At 43.0% G+C, this 26,523-nt stretch overlaps 1 long non-coding RNA gene across 1 annotated transcript; it reads right to left on the bottom strand.

Moving 5' to 3' along the window:
* Positions 1-9,522: 9,522 nt before the first annotated feature.
* On the bottom strand, positions 9,523-13,281 carry LOC117203839 (uncharacterized). The gene is made up of 3 exons (XR_004486785.2): positions 12,849-13,281; positions 12,010-12,249; positions 9,523-10,369 (listed from the first exon to the last, which is right to left on the bottom strand). It is a non-coding gene; the product is annotated as an uncharacterized LOC117203839 (long non-coding RNA).
* Between the last annotated feature and the right edge of the window lie 13,242 nt (positions 13,282-26,523).

Genomic DNA, 26,523 nt, shown 5'->3' with positions numbered 1-26,523 from the left:
CTCTGCTTTCCTTGGGGTTGGCTCTATTCTCAGACAGGCTCTTTCTATGTGGCCACCCATGGCTGTTCAAGGCTTATAGCCTTGTTTAGCATCCTCCGACGAAAAGAGACAGCTTCTTATCTAATGGTCCAGCCAAAGTTTCCAGCCTGACTCTCCTTTGCCTGATATGGGTCATGGGTCCATCTCTGAACCAATCACTGTGGCCAGTGTGGGATGGGCTGCCCTGATTGGCCAGATCTGGGTCACATGTCCTCTCCAGGAGCCCTTATGGATCAAGAGTGGAGAAGGGAACTGAGAGGGCTGTACAAGAAGAGGGAAAGGGGTCCTGAGCAGGGGAAAACCTCCATGATCACTGCTTCAGCCTCTGTGCCTCCTTTCCTGATCAGCACGAGGCCACGTGAGGTCATGCCCACTGTCCTGGCCGACCTCAAAGGCCTTGAGTTCTAGAGTAGCTCCCTCCTCCCCATTATTCTCCATCTCAACATCCTCCCAACTTCCCTCATTGTTCGCATTGCTATTTAGAATTAGTATTTGCTTACTTAACTGTTTGTTTGACTCCTCTGCTCTCCAGTGTCAGATCCAGATCACTGGAACCACACAGCTCTTGTTCACAGCAGTATCCTGCAACTAGCCCAGTGCCTGACACATAAGAGATGCTTAGAGAATAGTGGTGGCACAAATGGTTGTTACCCTCATAGCAAGTGCCCTTTCTCCGGGCAGGGACCATGCTTATTTCCTATGAGTCTGCCACCCACTCCCACCCTAGGCTGCCCCAGAAGGCTCACACCCCATGGGCTCCTACTCACCTCCCCACTCTCCCACCTCAATCTCACTGGCCTTGCCCCAGGCTGTCCTTAACTGAAAGTCATGCCCATGGGACAAGGGTCCAGAGGGCCAAGAAAAGTCCTCCCCTACACTGTCTTCCTACTATTTGCTGTGTGCCTGTCGTACACAGAAGTTGTGGTTGTGTCCTCCTGGAGAAGGCCATCCTCGGGTCCTGCCGGGGAAGGTCCCTGCTCTCCTGCTAGGGAGGAGAGGAGGCAGGAAATGGAACTGCAGGGCAGGGCAGTGTGGAGGGAGGGCTCAGCCTCTTTCGGTCTGCATTTGGAAGCGTCTGGATGAACAGGAGGGTCTCCTGGAGCAAGGAGGAAAAGGCGGTGCTAGTTGTCAGGTTTCTGCCTGAGCCAATTTCCCTTCATTCTCCCCAGGGCTTTGTCTGAGAGGTCTCTACCATCAATGTGAGGCACCACTGAGCTGTCACCTGAGAGCTGCCCTTGGTTCTGGCTCAGAACCTCTGATGTTAGAGAAACAGCGCCCCCTGAAGGCTGGTGGGGTCGGGCAGTGCAAATCAGCAAGAGCCCATAGGCCCCATCTTAGGGCTGGAAGAGCTTCTTCCTGGAGTCAATCTGGGTGTTTCTGAATTTTGTTTAGTGCCAGAAGCCTGAGCTTCTTGGACTATGGCTTCAGTCCAATAGTTAGAGAAGCTGCTCCCCAAAGGCTCGCCCGGGGGCGGGGGCAGGTGCAGGGGTGCCTACTGATCCCAGGGTGTTCCTGCTCAAGTCTTCTGCCTGCCCGGGCCTGGCCCCAGTCACTTCCCAGCCTTGGGGTGAGGGCTGGCTGTCCCCCTACCCTGAGCTGTGCAGGAGGGGCCAGCTCAGCGTTCAGGGCTTGCCAGCAAATTCTTTGGCGATGTTGGGCCTCTCACCTGGACCCTGGGATGTCTTCTCCTGGCGCAGAGGAGGGCAGAAAGGCTGCTCCTCAAATCCAGCTTTCCTACCTCAAATCCTGTAGTTTTAGGAGTTAAGCCCAGTGCTACAGGGAGGATGGGAGGCGTGGTGGCTCTTCAGACTTCCAAAACATCTCTTCCAGGCACAAGAAAGGGGTTTTGGCACTTGCTGTGCTAATAGGTTTCCAGACTAAAGCCTCTGTCTCGGTCCTATGACCCAGAAATTCTGTTCCTGTGCCCATGATGGATGAGGGAGGGGCAGCCTGAGAGTCCACCGGCGGGGGAGTGGATGAGTAAAACGTGGCCCATGGGCTGCGGGCACACTCAGCAACGTGGATGCATCTGAAAATCAGAGCGCTTAGTGAAAAAAGTAGGAAACCAGATGAGATTTTATAACAGAATGCAATTTCCATACATTAATAATACAGGCAGTGCATGCTTATTTTTAGCATTGTACTATTGCCTCTGGTGTGAGTAAAATAAACAGGACTATCTAATACCAGTGTGTAAAAGATTTCAAAGACTTTGCTTATTTTTAGGATACTAGGGGAACATATTTTCATCCAAAATCTGGACGCTAACTTTGTAAGCCAGCACAATAGTATAACATTTCTCCTATGTTAATTTTTTTTTAAATTTTGCAATTTTCCATACTTCACATAGTTGAAAGGTATTTCAGTGGTTACTCTCAATAAGTCAGTACTATTTCAAATGTACCAAAATACTATAAACTGACTTTGGCATAATATACCTAAATGGAAATGGAAATGTATGTGTTATTCACAATGTATTTTTGTCCCCCCAATTATTTTTCATTTTCACATCACCTGGGCCCTGAATTTGGAATAACATGCTTATTCTACATTTGCATAAAGTCCTGATAAGGTATTAGTGCTTCTAATTTCCCCTTACATTTAAGAAAAATAAATTATTTTCCGAGTTAGAAAATATATACTCACAAAATACATGCAAGAACACATGCAAATAATAAGATGTGCATTAAGCCCATCAGTGTGCTTACCTGTAGAGGAGAGGGGGATGGGAGGGAACTACGGGATAAGAGGGAATTCATTAATTCAAAATCAAGGAAGGGGCCTTGCTCAAAGATGATAATGGACCAGGAGGCTAAGTAACTCAACCTTCCTGTCCATACCTAAGGGCAAAACATAGGAAAAACCCTGCAAAGCTCCTGTCTCCAGGTTCCAGGCCAAGTTCATCAGCTCCAGCTCTGGGGCCCAAGGTCTTCCAAGAGTTTGAGTCAAAAGCACAGTGGCGAGCTTCCCTGGTGGCGCAGTGGTTGAGAGTCCGCCTGCCGATGCAGGGGACACGGGTTCGTGCCCCGGTACGGGAAGATCCCACATGCCGCCGAGCGGCTGGGCCCGTGAGACGTGGCCGCTGAGCCTGCGCATCCGGAGCCTGTGCTCCGAAACGGGAGGGGCCACGACAGTGAGAGGCCCGCGTACCGGGGGAAAAAAAAAAAAAAAAAATCACAGTGGTCTGTGGTTTATCACCCACCCATCCAGAAAATTCCTAGAAGCTTGTGGTCAAGGCTCAAGAAATTTCACTCTAAAAAAGACTGTGAGACTGAGAAACGTGCCCCCTAGAGGCCAGAGATGTGGTCAGAGGTCTATTTGAGTTGAACCAAAATTTCAAGAGAACGGAGCCTAGACAGTCTGTCCTGGCCTACCTCGAAGTCCTTGACTGCCCAACAGCTCTAGCTCCCAGCAGTGTTCAGGCTGCCGTGGCTGTAAGGGCAGGAACTGGCTAGGCAGGGCCTGGCAGAGCACTAGTCGACCCGAAGCCTGCTGTGCTTTTGGCCCTGTACATCCAGCTCCCACATCAGCCAGGATTCCAAGGACACAAGCCTCAAGAGCGCTGCCTTGCTTAAAGAGCCCTGAAGAAGTACTGACCTTTTATGTCTGTGATACATTCTGTATCACATCCTTCCATGGTATAGGAGCCCTCAGCAAAATTATAAAGACAAACGGGTGGAAATCTGTACCGTTTCTAAAGTCCTGTGCTCATTCTTCAGCCCTTCCATGCAGGGCTCAGGGGCTCTCTGGCTGCCCCGGTCCTCCCTGTGGGAAAAGCTGATGAACTTGTTCTCAGTAAGGTATAAGGATCCGAAAGGTTTCCCTTCCTAGAACAAGTTGCATGCTGCTTTAAGAGCCTGGCATGTACTGTGAAAGGAAAATTAAAATGGAGTCGGTATTGCTAATTCTCTAAAACGAAGCCAGGAGGCACTGAGTGAGTGTGATTTATGGACACCTCAGCCCAGACGGAATCTGGCCTTTGATCACTTATGTCTCAACTCAGGCATCCAGAACATCTGCCCAATGTTCCAGACACTCAAGATATCATATGGACCCTTACCCTAAATAACTCGTGACAGCCTATCCCTTAAGGAGAAATATTTCCTTTTCTGTATCAGAGCCAATCATAATTCCTGCCAGACAAGTTTAACAACCTTACGGTCTTTGCCTTTATAAACCCCTGACTCTTTTTCTTCCCTGGAACACTCTTTCCCTTCTACCCAAATCTGTGTATCCTAAATTACAATTCTCTTGGTGTGCAGGCTTCTCATCGCGGTGGCTTCACTTGTTGTGGAGCACGGGCTCTAGGCGTGCAGGCTTTAGTAGTTGTGGCACGTGGGCTCAGTAGTTGTGGCACAAAAGCTTTGTTGCTCCGCGGCATGTGGGATCTTCCCGGACCAGGGCTCGAACCCATGTCCCCTGTATTAGGCAGGTGGATTCTTAACCACTGCACCACCAGGGAAGCCCTGAAATTGCAATTCTTAATACCCACATAAAGCTCTTTGTTCTTTACAGCCTGGATGCTGATTACTGTTTGACAGTATTGCTGCTAATGCCAAGGGAACAAGTACTGAGGGTGGGACTTTAGGCACCTGAAAAGCAAAGATTGTTCAAATGAACCTGAGAGACAACCACCTGACCAGCCATACCAACAACTCGTGGGGGGCAACTTCCCCTGCTGTTTGGTCTTGGAAAGTATGCCAGTTTCATCTTGGAGGCATGATATGAATTCAATTTCAATAAGCACTGTGACTTTCTCGAAGGTAAGATGTGTATAATTGATCTTGTATTTTTCCCAAACCAAAATAATTGTATTATTTATAATGTTACTCCAAACTGTCAGGTTTTTAATCCTAAAGGATAAATCAGTCCCTTTAAGATGTCTTCTAGGACACCCTCTCCAACCATAGGCCTTGATTTCTCTGTGGCTCGTCATCTTGCTGTGGGGTTAGGGCTGGGGGCCAAGGAAATTATCCTCTTTCCATCATCCTTTAGGTGAAAGTCATGTATTTAAATTGGGATTTTGAAAACTCCAAGGGCCTCCGAATTTTGCTTCATCTGAGATAAAATTCCCATCCTCCCACCAGCCATCGCTGGTGTCACCCTGGGGACTTGTGGACCCTGAGCCCCACTATGGCCGTCCCTCAACCATACCCTTTTCCACAGCATAAGGAGTCAACAGAACCAAGGAGATGTAACCACACAGAGCTGTGTCTCCTTTCTAGAACAAATTTCAGATCCCTGAGACTCTGGAATAGCATGCCCACATGGCCCCAAATCTTTCAAGGGCCTCTTCCTCACAATTCTGTCCCCCTAAGTGTAAACTGAACTGTTGGTGTGTGCAGCCCTAGGCCCAAAGGATGGCCAAGGGGCAGCTTTGGCGGAGGATGTGGACAGAGCTTGGACATGTGACCTGGGATGTATACACACATGTACACAATGTTCTTTACAACGTGAGACAAAGCTGGGGGCGGGGGGTGGGAGGAAAAAGGGACTCCTTTTCCAGATTCCGTGTTCCAGCACAGAATTCAAGCATGTTTAACTCAAACCTGGTGTTCCAGGTCTGTAGGCAAATACATTTTCCAGGGTAAGAGGATAAAACACATTTTACTTAGCAATTTGTTAGCTTGATTTATAACTTTTATTATTTCGATGTCCCATGGCATGTGACTTCCATTTGTACTCTTAGCTTGAGCCCTGCAAATATTGGGGGCAGACCTAACCAGGCCTTCTCTTGTGAGGTTGATGTACAATCAGCCGTTCTCTTGTCTATGGGGCTGGCCAAAAAGTTCGTTCGGGTTTTTCTGTCAGATGTTATGGAGGCGTGGGGGTAGAGAAGGAGATGCAAAAGGGTCTTGAGAAGAGGGTAGAGGAAAATCAGCACCCCTAAATATTCCCTCCAGTCCATCTTTCGCAGGTTGCTGCAGGGATCATTCTTTTTGGCTTCCTGGCTTTGTATATATGTTTTTAAACATTTGATTGTGGAAAATCTCAAACGTATCCAAAAGTAGAATAGAAGAATGAACTCTCATGTCCCCATCACCCACCTGAGTCATTGTCAACTCATGGCTAAACTTGTTCCTTCTCCATCCCCACCCACATCCTGCCCCTCCTCTATTATTCCGAAGCAAATCTCAGATATCGCATTTTATATGTAACTATTTCTGTGTATATTTCTAAAAGATAAGGATTCTTGGAGAAAAACATAACCACCATAACACCACACCTAAAAACAATTAATAATGTTAATGTCATCAAATATCCAGCCAGCTTTCAAATTTCCAACTGTTTTTAAATGTCACAACATTTTTATTTTATTTTTTTAGTTTGTTTGAATCTTGATCTAAATAAATAAGTCCTGTACACAGTAATTGGTGATATGTTTCTTAAGTTTTTTTCTTTTTATTAATTTTTATTGGAGTATGGTTGCTTTACAATGTTGTGTTAGCCTCCACTGCCCAACAAAATGAATCAGCCATATGCATACAGATATCTCCTCCCTTTTGGACTTCCCTCCCATTGAGGTTAACACAGTGTATTAGGTAGAACTCCCTGTGCTATACAGCAATGTTCCCATCAGTTGTCTATTTTATACATAGTGTCAATAATGTATATGTGTCAATCCCAGTCTTCCAATTCCTCTCACCCCACCCCTTTCCCCCTTGTATCCATACATTTGTTGTCTACCTTAAGTTTCTTTTAAATATCAGTTTCCTCCTCTTTTTTTTGCTTGCAATTTATTTGCAAGGAAACTAGATCATTTATCCTATAGAGGTTTCCACAATATAGATTTTACTGATTGCATCTCCATGGTGTCTTTTAATATTTTCTTCTGTCCCATGTATTTCCTGTAAATTGCTACTTGAATCTAGATTTAGGTTGAAATTTTTGGCAAGAATACTTCACAGGAGCCATGTGATATCTGGTTGTCTTTGTTTGTGATATTAGCAGATGTTGATGATCCAGTGTCACTACCCATTAATTAATTAGGAGTTGCCAAATGGTGATATTCCAATTCTATAATTCCTTCTTTGTTTATGAACTGAATTACTTCTATAAAGAGAAACTTCCCCTCATCTACTATTTGGTTACCCGGTAGTACAGCCTATATAGGAAAGACAGATAAATGCTCAAAGATAATTATATGTCTTTATTAATTTTCAAAATAATGAATTTGCTCATGACCATACTCCAAAAGTGACCAATTAAATTTGTTTTAGTATCATTATGAACTCATGGAATTAAACATATTTGATGTATTCAATCCATTGAAGTTTTGCCGTTATTGATGCTAAAAGTGTCCATCTTTGGCCAGAAGGAGCCTCTTCAAGTTGACTTCTGAGTCCTTCTGACACTATCCTAGCCGTCTTTGAGGACTTCCTTCCCATCTGGTATGATAGGCTCCTCATGTTCATTTCCTATCCCAGCCCTGGAATTAACATTTCTTCATGGAGCCCTAGTCTTTTGTCGGGAAATGGAATTTCAAGACTAAGATCAGGGCACCGAGGGTGTTCACTGCTACAGGATTGATTACTATTCCTAGGTCTTTTCAGAGATCAGAGCTAGGGAATAATGTTTTCTGTTAGTCTTAAAGATAAAACATATAAGTTCGTACTGATACTTTCAACTCAAATTCAGGGCTACGGGGCTTTTGCATAACCTCTTATTTCTTCTACCTGCATCTCCTTTCTTCCATGCTAAGAATCTCATTTCTCAAATACACCAAGAAAGGGACTTCCCTGGTGGTGCAGTGGTTAAGAATCTGCCTGCCAATGCAGGGGACACAGGTTCAATCCCTGGTCCGGGAAGATCCCACATGCCACAGAGCAACTAAGCCTGTGTGCCACAAATACTGAGCCTGCGAGCCACAACTACTGAGCCCACACCCACAACTACTGAGCCTGCACACCACAACAACTGAGCCCACATGCTGCAACTACTGAAGCCCGCACGCCTAGAGCCCATGCTCCACAACAAGAGAAGCCACCACGATGAGAAGCCCGCGCACGGCAACGAAGAGTAGCCCCTGCTCGCTGCAACTATAGAAAGCCCGCGCTCAGCAACGAAAACCCAACGCAGCCAAAAAAGAAGACAGCAAGAAATATATAATTAGAATTTCACATAATTTCTCATTGGCTTCATCCCACATTGCACACACAACAGTCTCAGAACACCAATACCAATTCTCTCACCAGCCAAATGATTGCTGAAAACAAGTTAAGATTGTTTGTTTGCAGTCCTTTTTGTCCTTAGGTCATATCTCTCTATAGGTGTACAGTCAAATTACTGTGTTTGGAACAGTTCCCCTGTGTGCTTACCCCACTAACCATATGCACACTTATGCTCATTTGTTCCATTTTACTTTTAGGAATTCTTTCTTTCTTTCTTTCTTTTTATTTTATTTTTTTTGCGGTACGCGGGCCTCTCACTGTTGTGGTCTCTCCCGTTGCGGAGTACAGGCTCCAGACGTGCAGGCTTAGCAGCCATGGCTCACGGGCCTAGCCACTCCGCAGCATGTGGGATCTTCCCGGACCGGGGCACAAACCCATGTCCCCTGACTCTCAACCACTGCGCCACCAGGGAAGCCCTATAATTTTGTTTTTTACATGAAATTTTTACTTGGTTCCAAAGTCAAATACATAAGCCAAGCTTTATTCAAAGAAGTCCAGCTTTTCTCCCCATCTCCTCCACACTGTACTCTCCCTCCCCCTATAGGTAACCACTTTTCATTGGTTTATCCACTGCTTGTCTGTTTTAAATATAAGTAGATACAGTTGTATGTTTATATATTTGTATCCCTGCCTTTCTTAGATAAATACTATACACACATTCCTTTTTGGTTTTTTTTAATTTTCTCTGTTTTATTTACTTTTATTTTATTTATTTATTTTGGCCGGGCCATGTGGCATGCAGGATCTAAGTTCTCCGACAAGGGATCGAGTCTGTGACCCCTGCATTGGGAGCACAGAGTCTTAACCACTGGACCACCGGGGAAGTCCCACACATTCCTTTTTTACTCAGAAATATATCATAAGTGGAGATATCCCTCATTCCCTTCTACAGCTGCCTAGTACTTCTTTATTCGACCAGCCTTTTGATAGACAAGTGGGCTGTTTCCCATTACAAAGTCCTGCAATTAATTGATTTTGTATTTTGGTCTGAGGTCATTTGGATGCAAATCCTAGACATTATCTTTTCACAGAGAAATCTTTCTAAAGTACAGATGTGGTCAGGACTCTCCTCTGCTTAGAATCCATCAATGGTTCCTCCTCACTCTTAAGATAAAGTCCAAATTCCCTAGCTCAGCAGACAGTGCCCTACCAGATCCTACCTTGCCCAGCTCACCAAGCCACCTGCTGCTGCTCTCTCCCTAGCACCTCTCATGCCCCTCTCCACCCAGGAGGACAGGTCCATACTTCTGTAACCAAGCAAGAAGGGCTCGTGCATCCACAGCGCAGAAAGTCAAACTCCTGACAGTGTGTGTTAGCGGCAAAGTGAGGGTTTATTGCAGGGCGCCAAGCAAGGGAGTGGGAGACACGCCTTAGATTCACTCCCACTCGGTCTTTGAGTTAGAGGGTTTTTTAAGGGGAAGAACAAAGAAGCTGGGGTTAATAACGTAATAGTAGTTTCAGGAGTCAGGATGTCTCTGGTTTACTATCTCTGGCCAGGTGGTCCATGGCTTGGGGGTCTGTTAGCTCATCTTGTCCTGGAGAAAAAACCTGAGTTTGTAGGTTAACGATGTTATCGACAACAGCAGTTTTAGTCATCTGACTCTGGTTGATTAGTGTCCAGTTAGCCCAGGATTGAGGTCAGAAGGAGCAAGAAAGGGAATAATTTTAGACAGAGAGGTTAATCAAACTCAGCAGGGGAACTCGGTTTTAGGGGTCTTGGTTTCACTACCCCTGACTTCATGCTGCTTACACATTCTCTATTGTCTGCTTAGAAGGCTTTTTGTTCTTCTTTTATTCACCTTCTTTTATTCAGCCTGTGTAAACCAGTTGGTATCAGTACATGGATGCCTGAACTGTGATTTTTCCCATGTTTATCCCCTCACCTCATGGTTCCTTCAGAGCTGGAGCTGACAATATGCCCAACGCCAAGCAGAAGCCCAGCAGCTCTATGTGTTTAGTAAATGTTTGTTGAGTGAATGAACAATTGTCTTTCCTTTCAAATAAACAAAATCAGCTTCAGGTCACAGTCATGCCTCTCATCAACCAGAGAAGAAGCTGCACTATAATGAAAGCTCCTTGGTGTTTTCTTTTTGTTATTCTTCTGAAGGAGAAAATTTCTGCCCATTAGGTGTTTATAAGAGAGGCCAAAGCTATCATCACTGTGGAAAAAAAAAAAAAAAAAGGACATTATAATCCAGAAGCTCAAGTAGTCCAAGAATTTTATGACAAAAAATCTGGTTCTGTTGGAAAAAAACAGACTCAGAGCCAACAATGTTGGGCAGAGAAGGGAAGGCCCTGGCTGACAGCCCTCCCTACCACGGGTCCAGGGTCCGTCTCACATTTGGTCCCTTCAGAGTTCAGGAAGGCCCCCTCTTCACTTCTGAGACCCCCACCAGGGCAGGCCCAGACAGCATCTGGGCCACTTTCAAGGTGGGTCTCTCGCAGCTTGGAAAACCCATTCCATTTAGGTCTACCTGTTGGCTCAGGCTTTAGTCTGCCTGCCTTTTTCCCTGTCTGCACTGAAGGTGGCTAAAGACAGGCGTGTCCTGTTCGGGGCCTCTGCCCTCGCATGCCACTAGGAATCAAGCCTCAGCATGCAAAGTCCTCACTGAGCACCATCCCTGGGGAGGGGCGTGTGAGGCGTGTGGCTGCATGCACTCTTAGGTTTTTCTCATCTTCTGTAACCATTGCTCTTTTGGTGACACACATCCAAGGAAGCTCGTGGGCAGCTCAAGAGAAGCCTGGGGAGAAGAGAGAGAAGTTCTGGTTTGAAAAGAGGTCAAAGAACCACAGAATCAGAGGAGCTCATATTGCAAGGGATTTTGGTACTCACCTAGGACGTTCCAAAGAGGATGTGTCCCAGGGATCACAAAAGAGGCCCCTGTTTAATCTGTTTTATAAATTTAAGTACCAAGGGGTACTATCTCACTTGAAGAAAGAGTTCTGATTTTTTTTAAATCTGCAAAGTATTGACCCTCGTGCAGCTTCTTGCCTGATACAAGAATTTCCTTTATTATGGCATCTCTGTTACAGGGTCCCCTAGACTTACGTGCTCCCGGAGCCAGGGGGCTCCCTATCGCCCCTAAGATGCCATCCCATTGTCCGGCAGCTCTAATGATCAAAAGGATCCCCGCACACCTCTCCGTGGTTCTCTGCATTGGTCCTGTTCCTGGTCGACTTCCCCAGGTCCAAGCTGTGGCCTGTTGAAGGCGGAGCTCACCTCCTCCCCCCTCTCCCCACCTCACTTCTCCCTATTAAATGTCCTAGGGTCCTTGGTCTGCTCCTTTGATATTTAACAGATCATTACCTGCCCTAAAGGGATTCTCTCGTCAGAAGTAAAAATGTTTTATGGCTATCACTTCAATTTGCTGTGCTACTGATTCCAAATAGCAGCTGTGTGTCCCTTTAATGGGTTTTATTTTTTTTCCCAGTTGTTGAGTTCTCTCCCTTTTCAAAGGTGTGAAGATTCAAAGCAGACTCTGGCAGGTCTGAGATTTCCTCGCCAGGCGTTTGTTTCACAGCACTCGCCTCCCTCTCCCCCTCCTGTCATGGAGGCTGTGGCTGTCAGAGAGTAACCACAGCCCTTACAACGAGGCGAATTCAGATGCACAGAAACACAAAGCCGACTTTCTAAACTATTATTAGCAAAGCAATTTGAGGACCACACCAATAGAACAGTCGGCCAGATACATGGGTCTCACACTTGACCCCTAGAATTACCTGGAGGGCTTGTTAAAACACACTCCTGAGTTTCTGATTCAGAAGCCCTGGGTGGGGCCTGAGAGTGTGCATTTCTTACCTGTTCCCAGGTGATACTGATGCTGCTGGTCTCAGAACTACACTTTGAGAACCACTGGATGAAATGGAGAAATACCCCAAAGAAAGCAAGATTTCAAAAAATGGAAGTGTTTTTAAGTGCCCCGTAGGAAAGCGTGCAGCAGGATCTGCATGCTCCACAGGTGCCTGAGCTCATCGAGGTTCCTTCCTCAGGTCCCTCACCTCCCCCAGCAGCATCACCTCCATGTGCAGTCTCGCAGGGCTGGAAGTGGAGCAACGGACACGTTAGCCTTGTTTGCTGACCATTTCATCTCAGAGCCCAAGGGAAACTGCTCTTGTGGACCCAGTTTTGGCCCTTAGGGAAAAATGGGCAAGAAAACAGCCATTTCCTCTTGGAGGCGGCAATAATCAAGAGAACGGCCCTCAAGCATTTCATCAACACTCCCGTGTATGCCTGAGGGCCCTGCAGATGTGTCCTAGGGACCTGAACAAGGAAATTTTCAAAATTCTGAGAAATCTGGTTCCCAGGAGATGTGGTTCCTAAGAGATGAGAAACACTTTAAAATATCAGTAACAGCGACCTGACTTTGCTATCCTAAAGGATGCTAGGAAGGAAGAGAAGCTGAGCAGGGAAACAAAGTAGGAGGCTGGGCCATCATCAGGGCAAAGAGGTGTTAGAGTCCGGGGGAATTTGTTTTGTTGGTTTTTAAAATATTTAACACCACCTGAGCATCAAAGACTGACAACAGACTGTGAAATCTCCTAGTCCCAAAGAGAGCGGGCAATTAAGTTTAAAGGGCAGAAGCTGTCAATTGGTGGCCAATATATATATAAAAGGAACCTTCATCTCTGGCATCTCACCTTGCAGCCTTATCAAAGGTTTGCCCTTCTGTTGCTTCGAAAGTCACTTTATTGAGATTTTGAAATGCCAGGGTTTTCAAACCTGCAGCAGCAGCTATCCGAACTTAAAGGAGTTTAATCAGGTGTGTATTTCCTGTTTTAACTTCTGAGAGAAACTGCTACAGTACTCACTGAGGTCTGACAAGAACTGTTTCACAACAGCAGGTTCCAGAGCTTTCCTTCATGTTGTATTTTGGCCACGCTTGCTATATCTCTCTATTATTACCTAGCAAGGAAAGAATTTCCTTTTTTTTTTTTTCTAGTCTAATCATTCCCCATGAGAAAAACAGTCTGCTTCTCTGTTGAATAATAGGCCCCAAAGCCTGTTAATAAAAATCAAAGTCTGTTTAGAAATTAACAGTAGGTAAGAATCACATCATTCATGTTAATCGTATTTTTGCTACCTGATAGAGCATAAAAAGTAGATTGTCTTTCTGAGTTTGCTTTGAAGGAGTTGGTTCTGTCTCCAAAATGTCTCTACCATCTGTTGCAACCACAGTTGTCTTCCCTAGGGCTCGTTATTGCTTCCTAGATGAGTCAACCCCCTCTTACATGATCTCCCCACTTCCACTGCCCTTCCCTTCTCATCTTGCTAATGATCATTCTCCACACACTCCCCCAAACACAGATCCTCTCCTAGGGCCCACAGATCAGCTCCACACACCTCTTGGGGGAGTGGAGGAAGTGCACCAGGGCAGCACCCTGAGCTACCTTCAAGGTGCGTTTCCTGTACCTGACCTGCCTTTCCAGCTCCACCTTGCCCATTCTCATAGTTCAGCCCTTGCCTCAGACGCATTGCTTATTAAGTCATGCAACCAGGAGCGCATTCATTCGTCAGCACACACTACACCCCGATTTTGATCTTGGGGAACAGGTTAATAATAACAATAAGTACAGCCAATATTTACTGAGGACTCTCTGTATGCCAGGCACTGTGCTAAGTCCTTTCAGGTAAGAACTCATTTGATTCACACATGACTCTACTAGGTAAATACAGCAACTCATCAACTCCATTTAACAGTCATGAGACAGAGACTCAGAGAAGTTAAGCAACTTGCCCAAGTTCAGGTTTCACAGTTCATGGTTCATTCATTCATTCATTCATTCATTCAAATAGTTTTTGGAGCACCTATTATGTTCCAGGCATTGTCCTAGTTGCTTGGAAAACATGAGAGAAGAAAACAAAGAATTCTGCCCTCATGGAGCTTACATTCTGGTGGAGGGAAATGGACACGAGAACAGACGTTATAAGTAAATTATATAGTGTGTTCGAAGGTGATGAGTACTATGGGAACAAAAGAGGAGCAGAACTTAGGGAATGACAAGTCAGTATGTGGGCGGCAGGTTACGGTATTAAATAGGGTGGTCAGGGTGGCTGCATTAAGCAGGTGACTTCTTACCAAGACCTGAAGGAAATAAAAGGAGTTACCCTATGCTATCTGGGGGCAGAGCATCCTTGCGAGAGGGAAGAGCAAGTGCAAAAGTCCTGAGACTGGAACGTGCCAAGTGCCTGGTGTGTTTAGGAATTGTAATGGTGTCCAATGTGGAGGGAGAGGAGTGAATAAAGGAAAAGGGCAGGGGATGAGGTCAGAAAGATATGTGAGAAGCCAGGTCGTGTAGAATCCTCTAGCTATTTCGTTTTTACTCTGAGTAAAATGGTAAAGTGGTGGGGTGGGCAGGACCAAGTCTATTCTCTGGTCGCCTAGTAGGAAAGAGATTATGGAGAAGGGGAGTCAAAGATGGAAGCAAGGAATAAGAGGCAATTACATGAATCCAGGCAGTAGCAGTGGAAGGGTGAGAAGCGTCTGGATTGGACTCTAAAAGTTTTGGGCTTCGGAGAGTGATTTAGAGACCTAAGTGCCTAACCCCGCCTTCCTCCAATTCTACTCTGCCTCCTTGCAGGTAGTTACACAGGAGTCTCTTTAAATTATCACAGATTCATTTGAAATCACACACCCCAAAGAGGAAATAGTTCATTTAACTTCATTTAATACTAGCATTACAGTTTCTAAAAATAACTTTCACCTTTTAAATTTCCTACAGACACTTTTTGAAAGTTAAATCCATCATCTCCACTTTTAAATTCCTCTCATAAAAAGGCTGTGTTTCTTCCTGTCTGTTTAAATCATATTCCACTCTGAAATTGGTTATGTAACTTAGGAATGAAAACAATGTCATGCCTTACTTTTCGTATGTCTCCTGGGAGATTGCTACAGGAGGTGGAGTGGGGAATCAGTAAAGTCATAACCATAAAGCAATTTAATCTACTTTTTCTTAATTAAATGGGAAATATAAAATTCTTTTCAGTAAATGTATTAAATATAAAACACACTCCATTTCCAACTGGTTGCTAGGTAAAGCAGCAAAGACAAAGCGTCAGAGCTGGAAGGAAATATAAAGATCGACTCCTCTGATCTCTTCCATAGCCCTCTGATGAGAAACCAGACCTGGGAATGAAGAGAGCTGCCTGGATTGCACTGAGGTTAAGTGGCTGAAGCTCAGGTCCACCTTCAGACACCAGCCTAGTGCTTTACCCAGACACAGTGATGCAGCTTCCTGTCAGAAAAGACACAGAAAACAAAATTATGGGCTTTCAAACCTAGACTCTTAAAGCAATATGCAGAGCAACTAGACCAGTGTTTCTAAGTGGGGTGATTTTGCCCTTGGGGGACTTCAGTCTGCTAGAATTGGGTTAACCTCTTAAGGTACGTTACTTTACCCTCCAAAGTATAATTATACATGATTTAATAATATTAAATATAATGTATGTGCGTTACTAAGCCCAGAGAGACTGCTTTATTGCTTTTTTAAAAAAATTATACATGCAATTCGGTGTAACTGATACATTAAGAATATAATTGTCCCCTTACAGTTATTGGGTTAATTAAACCCATCTTTCCCATTGGGAATTGTGTCCCTTAAGGATATCTTGTTCAGATTCTTTAACTTGCCTGTCATTTTTGTGGTTACAACTCCTTCACTTCACAGTATAGGACACAGTATTTAAGACATAGTCTTTTTCATTTTTAAACTAGTGTCTATTCAAAACCTGTTTCCCCTCCTCCCTAGAGGCACTGGTGGCTATAGGCAGTGGTTTTCAACTCTAAACAGACCCAACGCTCCTTGTAATAACAATTATGTGGTTAATAGCTGGTTTACTATGTTGAAATAGAATTCATATGTAGTATAACTTATCTACATATAAAAATTTTTTAAGTCAATATATATTGATTGTCCCTTCTCCCCCATGTATTCTCCATGCTCCTATGGCCTGCTCTGGGCCCAGAGAGGTAACCTCTACAGACTGTATCCACCAGGGGTTCCTGTTGCATTAGGCCAATAGGAGGCACTGATACAAAGGCCACAGCAAAAGGAGAGAGGTGAGGGTATTTATTCCCTGCCCCACTGAGGTACCAACAATGTTGACATATCTCTGTAGACATATAGTCACAGCTCATGTGTGTGTGGGGTAAACTAGCCTGCTAAGGCTGCCATAACCACAGACTGTGTGGCTTCAACAACAGACATTTATTTTCTCACAGTTCTGGAGGCTGGAAGTCCAAGGTCAAGGTGCCTACAGGGTTGATCTTTGGTAAGTCCTTTCTCCTTGGCTTGAAGACAGCTACCTTCTCTGTGTCCTCACATGGCCTTTCCTCTGTCCCTGGTGTCTCCCTCTCTTCTTATATGGACACCAATCCTATTGGATTAGCGTCCCACCCTTTCATCTTTAAAGGTCCTGTCTCCAAATGCAGTCACATCCTGAGGTACTGGGGGTTTAGGACTTCAGAGTATGAATTTGGGAAGGGTATTAGCTCAACATGTAAATACTTGGGAATGACTGTCCCCAGAAGACATCTTGAAGTCCTGCTGTCAGCTCTTTGCACCATGAATGGGCTTGGGTACAAACACTGATGGATACTGGAGTTTTTATCAGAGACTCAAATACCGCTAGTGGCCATGTCATTTGGGACCTGGTTTTCTGCAATGGTGAACAACTCCTGGAAAAGTTCTAAATAAAAGGAAGCCCAACCTTCCTTTGATTTACATAGTAATTGAATTTCTGGAAATGCAGTGTACATTAAAATCATGTAAAAACTACTTTGTTTAAAATGGAGTTTGCTTCTAGGCTCAGATGATCATATCCAGGTCTTTTATCTACATGAATGTCCACTGGGACATTCTAAAACAATGTGGACAAAGGACACTTATTTCTTGTGCAGGACTGTCCCAAAAATGGCAGGGCACCTAGGACCCCTGACCCTGCCCTTCAAATGCTCCCAAAGTGCCCCCAGGGTGTGCCCCCCAAGCACAAAATTCCAGGGGATTGCAAGTGGGGTGGGGTAGTTGTGGCCTCTGCTGCCCTCTGCTCCTTTCTGGCGTTGGAGTCTGGGAGGAGAGGTGGGATGGCAGGGGTTGGGGAGAGATCACTGTCTGTAGTGAGGATTCTCTCCTCTCTCAGGTGGTTATCATGATTCTGTGGCTTGCAGTGACCGATTAGGCAAGTCTTCTGTGGAACTCATGTGAGTTTGATTTTTTCTTTTTTAAATGATCTTTTTGAGATATAATTCACATACCAGAAAATTAAAGTGTACAACTCAACAATTTTTAGAGAGTTCTGCAACTGTCACCGCAATCTAATTTTAGAACATTTTCATCACCCCCACATAAATCAGGGACTCAATAGCAGTCGTTACTCATACTGTACCCCCAGCCCCAGGCAACCACTAATCTACCTTCTGTCTCTGAAGATTTTGGAATCATACGATATGTGGTCTTTTGTGACTGGCTTCTTTCACTTAGCAGATTATATACAGGTTCATCCATGTTGTAGTTTGTTATCAGTACTTCATTCCCTTCTATAGCCAGATAATATTCCATTATATGAATATACCACCTTTTATTTATCCATTCATCAGTTGATGCACATTTGGATTGATTCCATGCTTTTGACTATTATGAGTAATGCTGCTGTGAACATCTTATACAAGTTTTTGTGTGTATGTATGTTTTCATTTCCTCTGGGTATAGACCTAGGAGTGGAATTGCTGGGACATATATATTTCTATGTTTAACCTTTTAAGGAACTGCTAGACTGTTTTTCAAAGCAGCTCCATAATTTTACATTCCCACCAGCAGTGTATAAGGGTTTTAATTTCTCCACTTCTGCACAAATGCTTGTTATTATCTGCCTTTTTGATTATATACATACTGAGTAGGTGCGACGTGACATTTCACCGTGGCTGTGATTTGCATTTCCCTAATGATTAGTGATGTTGAGCATCTTTTCAAGTGCTTGTTGTCCATTTGTATATATTCTCTGGATAAATGTTTATTCAGATAATTTGTCCATGTTTTAACTGGATAATTTATTTTTATAAGTAGTTTTATAAGTAGTTTTTATAAGTAGTTTTTTATAAGTAGTGTCTCAGGTATGATTCGCAAGTATTTTCTCTTATTCTGTGGGTTGTCTTTTCACTTTCTTAATGGTGTCTTTGAAGCACAAAAGTTTTAAATTTTGATGCAATTCAGTTTATCTATTTTTTCTTTTGTTACTTATGCTTTGGTGTCATATCTAAGAAGGCTTCGCCCAAACCAAGGTCACAAAGATTTACTCATACAATTTCTTCTAAGAGTTTTATAGTTTCAGCTCTTACACTTAGGCCTATGATCCATTTTGAGTTAATTTTTGTATATGGCTTGAGGAAGGGGTCCAACTTCATTCTTTTGCATATGGCTATCCAGTTGTCCCAGCACCATTTGTTGAAGAGACTATTCTTTCCCCACTGAATTGTCTTGGCACCCTTGTCTATCAACGTGGTTTTATTTCTGGACTCTCAATTCTACTCACTGATCTATAAGCCTATACTTATGTCAGTGCCACACTACTTGATTATACCCATATGGGTTCTAAAATGGACCTTCCAAGGGCCTCCCCCATTTCATACTTCCCCTGATATGGGAGATCCAGCTCCTTTTCAACCTCTCTCATTTGCTCCATTGCAAACACCACAGGGATTTACCCCATATCCTCTTACTGCTGGCCCACAAAGCAAACAGTCCTCACAAATGAGATAACGAGCCCATTTTCAAGGACTTCTCAACTCATGAAAAGCTCAAGTATTCATATATGCCAAAAGATGGATGTGCAGGCTCCTTCAACACTGAGATATGGATTTGGGAGTCTCAGAAAAGTTCTCCAAGTTATGGGGGTAGTGGAAATAGTCTGGGCAAAGTGTGTAAAGAGAGAAAGCCATGGATAAACCCCAGGTGGTGGACGAAAAGCCAATAAAAGAGTCTGAGAAGTAGTGATCAAACAGGAAGGAGAAAAATTAGAAAAGCATGGCATCATGAAAACCAAAAGAAAAAAAGCATTTTTCAGGAGGCTGCAATCAGGAGACATATGCTCAAGAAACCTTATGTAAACTCCATATTTGAGCTTCTGTTTGCACTGTGTTGCCATAGGAATGCCAACCCAGGTGAGCAAGCAGGAAAGGGGATCCAGTTTCTCTAGTTGGAGCCAGCAATGGTTTGGATTCAAGGTTTCTGTCATCAAAACTAGATGTTTCCTCTCCTGTGATCCTGTTTGCCTAGGATACTATCCTATCCCTATCATTGGTGAACTCTATTCTCTTACGCAGTTTTGAATAGAGTCACTGTACACCAGAGTGTTTCTGGTCCCTTTCTCTTCTGCCAACCTGTTCAGTTATAATGTAAACTTCATGTGATACAAATACAATTGAAAGAGAAAATATTTTTTCTGTTTTAAAAGCTCTCAAGAGGGTAGGGACAGAAACCAACAGGTAAGATAATATTGATGGGTATGGAAATTTACAAGGCAGGTTAGTAGTGGGAAGGAAGGGATTGAGAGCACAAGAGGTCATCAGAATACTGAGTATCTGGAGGAGGATGGGATTGGGGTTAGGACTCAGAAAGGCAGAGACGAACTCTGGTGGCCCTACACTTTTGCTACACGTGCCTATTCTAGATCATTTTATCTCCAGAACCAAAATGATCTTCTCAAAGTCAACCTGACAATCTCATACACTTGGTGGCATTACCCACTAAACTCTGAAATGACCCACCTGGTTTCCTGCCATTACCTCCTAATTAAATCCATCTGCAGAACCAACAGTTGCTGAATGGTGTACAATCAATCCTATTGTTAGAAGGCATTTTAGGGAGAGGGCTAATTCTTAAATTTTGATGTATTCTTGAAACTCTTCTTAAGTTTGAAATTATAACTTTGACTTAGATTCACCAACTGTTTATATTTTGCCCCATTTGCATCCTTATTCTCTCTCTTTCCCCTCCCTCCTCCTCTCTATGCATGAACACAGACCTTTTTTCTTTTCTGAACTATTTGAAAGTAAGTTGCAGACATCACATTCCTTTCTCTTCTAAAAATACTTTGCTAAGAACAAGGACATTCTCATAAATACCCACTGTTCAACTGTCAAAATAAGGACATTTATCATTGATACAATATTAACCACAGAACATTTTCAAATGTCAGGATTGCTCCATTAACAACATTGATACCTATTTTTCCTTTCTTCAGGATCCAGTCCAGGATCACATGCTGTATCTAGCTGTCATAGTTTTTTAGTCTCTTTTAAACTAGAAGAGCTCTTTGGCCTTTTTTGTCTTTCTTGACCTTGTCATTTTTGAAGAACATAGGTCAACTATTTTGTGGAATGTCCCTCGCTTTTTTTCTGTGAGTTTCCTGTGGTTAGATTCAGACTATGTAGTGTTGACCCTTAAACAACGAGGGGGGTTAGGGGTGCCAACTCTCTGCACAGTGGAAAATCTGAGTATAATTTTCACACGGCCCTCTCTGTCAGCGGTTCCTCTGCACCTCCGGATTCAACCAACAGCGGATCATGTAGTACTGTAGTGTTCACTACTGGGAAAAAAGTCCATGTGTAAGTGGACCCCCGCAGTTCAAGTCCATGTTGTTCAAGGGTCAGCTGTATTTTTTCAGGAATACCACAGAAGTGATGGTGTGTCCTTCTCAATGACCATATCAGAAACACGATGTTGGTTTGTTCCAGTATTGGTGATGTTAACTTGGACTACTTGGTTAAGGTGGTGTCCACCAGGTTTCTCAGCTATAGTTACTATCTTTCTCTTTATAATGAAAAAGTAGGGCTTCCCTGGTGGCGTGGTGGTTGAGAGTCTGCCTGCTAATGCAGGGGATGAGGGTTCGAGCCCTGCTCTGGGAGGATCCCACATGCCGCGGAGCAACTGGGCCCGTGAGCCACAACTACTGAGCCTGCACGTCTGGAGCCTGTGCTCTGCAACAGGGCAGGCCACGGCAGTGAGAGGCCCGCGTACAGCGATGAAGAGTGGCCCCCGCTTGCCAAAACTGGAGGAAGCCCTTGCACAGAAACGAAGACCCAACACAGCCAAAAATAAAAATAATTAAAAGAAGGCTCAACATTAAAAAAAAAAAAAGTAATTTGTGTGAAGATACTTTGAAACTGTAAATATAATGTTCCTCATCAAACTTTCACCTACTAGTTTTGGCATCCCTTGATGATTTTCTAACTCCAGCACTGTTTTACATTTATAAGTTGGCATTCTACTGTATGGAAGAGCGTTCCCTTCTCCCCCATTTATTTCTTAATTCATTACTTTATTTCACCATGGACTCATAGATTTTTATTTTATTCGAATGTTATAATCTATTATCATGATTTATTTTGATGCTTAAATTATACCATATTTGGCCAGTGGGAACCCCTACAAGCTGAGTCCAGCATCGTTTTGATATGTCCCCCTCATTCTTCTTTCAAGGAATTTTAAGAATTCCAGTTTAGTCATTTAGTTGACTCAACTGGCCTCTGGTTTGCTCAGACCCCATGGCTAAGTCTAAGAAACAAAATGCAAATGAGATTAACTAGCAGTAGGACTTTTCTCACAATCTGCACATTGCATTTATTTTTAAAGCATTTAAGATTGCATTATATACTTTGCATTATTTTATGCTACTAGCTTATAGTCACATTAAAAATCCAGCTCTTTCAGTATAAATTAACAGTAAAGCTTCTTAGTCATCATGGCGATTGAAATCCTGCTCCAAACAAACTTAAATGCTAGACAAAATACAATCCAAAACATTTAAGAATATAAATCAGAGTATAAGAGCAAGAAAGAGAAATCTCCAGGTACTAGAACAAAGAAGGAATAAAAACAAAGAAGGAATGAACAAGGGCACGATGGTTCACAGGAGAATCACATACGGCACCTGAATATGGGCCTTAACCACTGGGGCTGAGGTCTTAATGCCAAAGAAAAGGAAAGGAGATGATGCTTCTACAGTGGGGAGCTGGCCAGGACCATGAAGGAGGCTCTCTTTGAAATGAAGACTAGAAAAACCCACTCACTGGTCTAAAAAGGAACAAGGAAGTACAGTATCTGTCAATCGTGGGTAGATAAGGTCACTGATGAGAAATCAGACACCAAAACTGTGCCCATGCAGATATATGGAGTCCAAATTCACACTACTGTGAGGTACAGAAACTTCAGGCTAAGAAATTTAACACAGAAACCTGTCTAGAACTGATGAAACCCACAGGACCTAACAAATGACATTTCTACAACCTTGGACACACGAGACTCTATGCAAACAGCTCTCACTAAATGTGAATTCAGTCAAAACTTGCAAACCATAATGAGGGAGAGTCAGTGGACTGACAAATGGGAGTACACCTAGAACTAATAGAATAATCTCAAAGATACTTAAACAAATATATTTAAACATCCAAAGAATTTTTTTTTAAAGAGAGACCACAAGGCAAGAACAGGCTGAGACATTTAAAAAATTAGTCATTGAAACAAACTGATATTATGTCAGCTTTCTCTCATCTTGTGTCACTAGTAACTTCATTCAGTAAATATCTACTATGTGCTAATCACATACTGGGCACTGGAAACACAATGATAAAGATACAGCTGCAGTCCTCAAGAAACTTACATTCCATTCTTTTAACTTTAAGGGAGGATAACACATTGATTTCCAGATAAACTGTTATATTTTTTCTCTTTGTCATACAGGAAATTTTATAAATAAATGTTTATCATGTCCTTTAAATTGAGTAGGAAAGTGGCATTAATACAAATCACCCTCATCTCTTTTCTAAGCTCGCAGTATTTGCTGTTTTGCTTTGGTGGGTTGTTCGGGAGTTAGGAGCTTTGCTGCGGTGCTGGGGTTTAAAAAGTGGAAGGGCTGCGGGCTTCCCTGGTGGCGCAGTGGTTGAGAATCCCGCCTGCCGATGCAGGGGACACGGGTTCGTGCCCCGGTCCGGGAAGATCCCACATGCCGCGGAACGGCTGGGCGCGTACATGAGCCATGGCCGCTGAGCCTGCGCGTCCGGAGCCTGTGCTCCGCAACGGGAGAGACCACAACAGTGAGAGGCCCGCGTGCCGCAAAAAAAAAAAAAAGGAAGGGCTGAAGGAGCACAGGTGGAAGACTAATTGCTATATGCCGGTGAGGTGAAATACCTGTAAACAGCTTAGTCACAGCTCAGCCTCAGCTTAGCCCAGCTTCCCTTTCCTTACCACCACGAAGGCAAGTCTACAATTAAATATAATCAAGTTTTTTTATTACAGAGTACTGTTACAAAATCAATCACTTGTATGAGGTCATTTGTTGTTAGACAGAACAACGAAACATCAATTCAGGCAGGCCAGCAGCTGGCACAAAAAACACCTTTGTTCATGCTTTTAGTGTATCCTTGTAGTGAGATGGTCTCTTTACCTGTGTTACCAATCACTGCTAATGGTACTACACAGCAAAAGAATGATGCTTTACGTTCATTGGATCCTGGCCTCAGAAGAAAAGAAAAATATCTTTGTAGAACAAAACAGAACTAGGATGATTTTTTTCGTCTAGGGTACATAAAACCAAGACTAAAGGCTATGTGATTTTTAAACAATCTCTTTAACCATTTTTAAAGTTTTATAAATTCAAGTGGTTTACTTTCGACAGCTCATGAATTTTAGTTAATTTGAAATAAAGATATGGCGAACTCTAGGTATTTCACCATAATTGTTTTCCTCTGTACTTGAATTGTCTTTTTTTCCAAATCAAATTGAGACATTTTAGTAGCTGTTCTGGTGGCTCTTAAGTAGTTGAGCTACTCACTGATATCAGTTGTAAAAAATTTCATAGCAGCCAGGAAATCTGGCCAAATATTACACAAAAACTCAATGTTGAAATGAAGCACACTAGTTGTTATACTTGTTTCAAAAGTTCGACTCTTACTGGCTTTCCCAAATCATTTTCCAAAGTTGAAAAGATCTTATGGAAGTTTAAGTAGAAATTTCTCACTTAAAAGGAAATATGGTAACACAAAAACCTAGAGCAACAATGGTGTACATTCAAAACTGCAAAGTAACCTTAAAAGGCTATATATTGTATAATTCCAACTATACGATGTTCTGGAAAAGGCAAAACTAAGGAGACAGTAAGTTTAGTGTTTGCCAGGGGTTTGGTGCAGGAGGAATGAATAAAGGCAGAGCACAGAGGATTTTAGGGCAGTGAAACTACTCTGTATAAAGGTGGATTCGTCATTATACATTTGTCCAAACCCACAGAATGTACAAGGCCAAGAGTGAATCCTAATGTAAACTGTGGCCTTTGGGTGATAATAATGTGTCAATGTAGGCTCATCAATTGTAACAAATATACCACTCCGGTGCAGGATTTTGATAGTGGAGGGGGCTGTGCATATGCAAAGAGCAGAGCGTATGAGAAATAACTACCTTTTTGCTCAATTTTGCTGTGAATCTAAGACTGCTCGAAAAATAAGGTCTGTTTAAAAAAAAAACAAAACTGCAAAGGAAAGAACTAATAAGTGAGGCAAACATGATATCATGGCTTTTTACTATGAATGTCCTGGCTTCCTTTAAGTTCATACCACAAACTAGAAAGTCATTTTCTGTCCTGTATATTTGCCCAATCAGAACCACATATGAACTGATTCGTGCAAATACTGCCAACTTTTCCATTTTGAAGTAGTACCTGAAGTCAAACAATGGAAGTAATTAAGTCCTTCAGCCAGAATCAGCTTATTCAAAAAGCCTCATTCTATCTTTACTCTCATTCCATAAGAATAAATTCAAATCTATTAATTTTTTTTTTTTGCGCGGTACGTGGGCCTCTCACTGTTGTGGCCCCTCCCGTTGCGGAGCACAGGCTCCGGACGCGCAGGCTCAGCAGCCATGGCTCACGGGCCCAGCTGCTCCGCGGCATGTGAGATCTTCCCGGACCGGGGCACGAACCCGTGTCCCCTGCATCGGCAGGCGGACTCTCAACCACTGCGTCACCAGGGAAGCCCTAAAGTTTTATTTTTAAAGAGGCTTATTTAAAATTTAAATCCAAATAAAAGCCTTAAAAATAAACTTTTCTATTTTGAATTAGCAGAAGATATAGAAACTCCGTTCAAGTAGATGATGATTCTTCTCCATATGCTTATAAAAGCCAATTGTTTAATACTAAATCTTCACTCAGTAAGGATAGGCTGGGCTCTGCTGTAGTTTAAAAAACAAAAAACCAAAAAACACACCAAAATCTTAGTAGCTTAACATAATAAAAGTCTATTTTTTGATCATGCAAAGTCCACTGATGGTCCAACTGACCTCCATGTGATCACTCAGAAATCAAGACTATTTTGATCTTGTGGCTTCACCATTTCAAGTGAGGCATCCTCTACAATGCCATGGCAAAGGTTTGTCACTGGCCTGGTCTGGGAGTGACACATACTACTTCTACTCACATTTAACTGGTCAGAACTAGCCCTTGCTCACCCACATGGGGGCTGGAAAGTGTAATTTTCTTTATGCCAGAAACTAAAGGAGTACAGATACTTGTGACCGCTAATAATGTCACCAAAATTCTTATATCTGCATGAAATCAAGACAATGTAGAATGCTAACTCTTAACTCATTAAGATTAAAAATAAAAGCCATATCCAATGATCTAACAATTCTGGTATAGATTTTGGAGAATCTAGTGAGAAAAACAAATGGTTAGCATGCTAATCAAACTGGTTATTCCAAATATCCCAACTTCAATAAGTCTGACAAGTAGCAGATGAGTGATAATGGTATATCTTTAATTCTTAAAAGGCCAGACAGGTATTGTGTAAGTTAAAATGAAAACCATGTACTTTAGATACCAGGGTAAGCAAGCTATCACTAAAGTGTGAGAGGTTACAATTTGCATTCGCGACTCACATCAGCAGAGGTGGGAGCAGTAGAAAGGTAAGCTGATGCAGTTAATTCTATTAGAAAAGGGCTTCAGATTTTCTCTAGTAACTCATAAAGACTGGCTGAGCCCTCCAGTGCTGTGTGTGCTATAAAGGAGACAACTTTAGATTGGGAAAAGATTAATAGAATGCATAGCTGACCTCGTCACCCACAAATAAAAGTAATTTAAGAAAACAGAAAGAAAAACTATCTGTGAGTCAAAGCTATGAAAAAATGAATTTCTCACCTTCTCACTTTTCTTACTCCCCACAAAGGTACTAAGTTGACTTCCTGAATAAGGTTAAAACTGACCATTTAGGTGTGGACAAATGCTTATCAAGTATGATTTTAATTTCATTATGACTGATCTTGAGCTCTACTGCTG

Source organism: Orcinus orca, chromosome 2 (assembly GCF_937001465.1).
Source record: "Orcinus orca chromosome 2, mOrcOrc1.1, whole genome shotgun sequence".
Lineage (NCBI taxonomy): Eukaryota > Metazoa > Chordata > Mammalia > Artiodactyla > Delphinidae > Orcinus > Orcinus orca.
The sequence above is the reverse complement of the archived record's forward strand: the minus strand, read 5'-3'. Positions and strand labels throughout refer to the sequence as shown.